The sequence below is a fragment of the Brassica oleracea genome, chromosome C7, assembly GCF_000695525.1.
Source record: "Brassica oleracea var. oleracea cultivar TO1000 chromosome C7, BOL, whole genome shotgun sequence".
NCBI classification, from domain to species: domain Eukaryota; kingdom Viridiplantae; phylum Streptophyta; class Magnoliopsida; order Brassicales; family Brassicaceae; genus Brassica; species Brassica oleracea.
Window position 1 is genome coordinate 19,899,800 of NC_027754.1, and position 2,518 is coordinate 19,902,317.

Sequence of the window (2,518 nt, forward strand, 5' to 3'; positions counted from 1 at the left end):
GGGTTTATGAACTTGGGTGAGACTTTGATTTTCTCCCCCTTTGTTCGTGAATGGGAAATTATGGGTTTCATCCCAAAGAAATCGATTTTAAAGAGTTGAAATCATATTTGGTCGGTTCAAATCAAGTGGGAATCAATCCGGATATAATCGAAGAAAACCAAAAAATCGATTTGGGATACTTTCCTGGGCACGGGATCGATCGATCCGTATTGAGAGATCGGTCGATCTATATAAATCGACCTTCGCCGATCGAGTGAAATGGACCCGGTCAGTTTATACTCCGCGTTTTTTTGTTCTGCATAATGATCGTGATCGATCGATCTGTTGGACCTTCTAAATTCGGATCGATCGGTCCCGCATGATCGAACTCATTATATATTTTATTTAAAAAATTACAATTTTAAGGGCATTACTGCCATTTAAAAAAAAATAGTCTAATGGTACATAAAGTAATAGAGATTAGTCTAAAAAGACATATCTACCATTTTTTTGCTCTAAAAAAACAAATTTTCCTTGTTTTTTTTTCTTTCTAAAACCCACTATAACCAGATTTTTAAGTAACCACATATTTCTAACTAAAAACTAAATCCATATTATTTTGGTATTATCTTCCTCCAATGATTTTTTTTATTTATCCTTTTCTTGTTAGAAATTTTTCTATAATTATGCATCAATATAGTTAATAGATAAATAAAAAGATAAAAGCTTATATAATTGTTACTATCCAAGTAACTAATGTTTAAAAATGACTAATTTACCATCTAAATATAATATATAATAATTTATATTATTGAAATATATCTTATGCTTAATAATAATTTAAATTATGAAATAACCATAATTAAATGATTTTTTATTGGCAGGATTATGGCATACTTATACTTCGAGCAATTCCAACCATAACAACAAATTTGGTGTTGAACATACACCAAATTTAGTGTTCTGGTGTTAAACGTGTTTCTCATTTCCAACTACAACACCAGATCTAAAACAAAAACAAATATTACGTATTATTTTTTTAAAAAATATATTAATTATTTGTAATTGACTAATTACTATATTATCACATTAAAATGTTATGCTTGTTTGTTATAGTTTTGTAAGTTTATGTGCTCAGTGTATTTAAACTTTTTTTTGTTTTATCTAGTTTATTATAATTTATTTAACATAAAATATCACTTAAATTAACAATGTAAACTATTAAATATGAAAAGTACAAAATAAATTAATCAATTATTTTAAAATTTTTATTTAGTTACAATTTGATGTGAATGATAATACTCACTAAGTGATCATTAATTGAAAAAATGAAAACATAAAATTTCACTGTTTATATTGTGAAAATAAAAATGAAAAATATAAAATAATATGATTTATTTATTTTAGTTTATATTTAACAAATTAACAATTGTAATTTTTTTTTATTACTAAATATAATATAATACAATATATACTTTATGATAAATAGTGTTACTTTAGTAATATTCAATATATTACTATATGTTTGGTGTGATAAATAGTGTTACATTAAATTTAGCGTAATACTAATATTCACAATGCACGAAATTTTGTGAGGTGTTATTTTTGCAGTTCTAATAGAAAAAAAAATCATATTAGATTTGGTATTTTAACGTTTCATTAGAGTTGCTCCAGTAGTATGCCGTTTGGCTTAGTTTTTCAAGTGGTATGATCCAGAATTTCAGACTAGTAGATTTTGTCCATTTTCTTTAATCATTAAGATTTTGTCGGTAGATTTGGCAGGACTACGGGATACGGGACATCACAGAATTTATAAGCTTGTCAGATTTGTTGAATGATTTAATATTATTAAGAACCAACTCAATCCCACTCTCCCAGTGGATGAGAGGATCCAATCTGCCCATAACCTAAATCATGTTTTCAGCAATAATAATAGTGAAATAGTAAAAAAAACTACAAAATAAATAATACTGATATTTTAATCTATAGAGTCGTTTACAAAACAAACAAAAAACAGCAATATGTTATAAAAGAGATGTTTAAGCTTATTATTACTCATGAACAAAGGTCTATATTTATACAAGTATTAGACCGTTTTATTTAGACCGTCATAAGAGAAAAGAAAATCTTATTCCTAATAGGAATATGAAATATTACTTATCCTAAATACATATGGAAAAGGATAAACATCAAGTATAGATAAATGTAAACTCTCATTCGCCAATGGGCCGGACGGTTTGGGCCTGATATGGGTCGATCACCACTTGGTTTATAACACTCCCCCTTGATCGACACATCCGGTTCAGGGCTTGTAACATGCTTAATGTTGCCTCATTAAAACATTTCCAGGAAAACTCAATGGGACAAAACCATGGATAAGGAAAAATAGTACAACACATGAACTCCCCCTGACTTGAAACCCCGTGTATGTTCTTCAAGTTGGCACATGAACAATTTGATAGTTTAGCTTCATGGGCCCCAAGTCTTGAACTGATCCTTTAATTGGCACGTCCCAAACTGATAGATAAATTTCATGGAC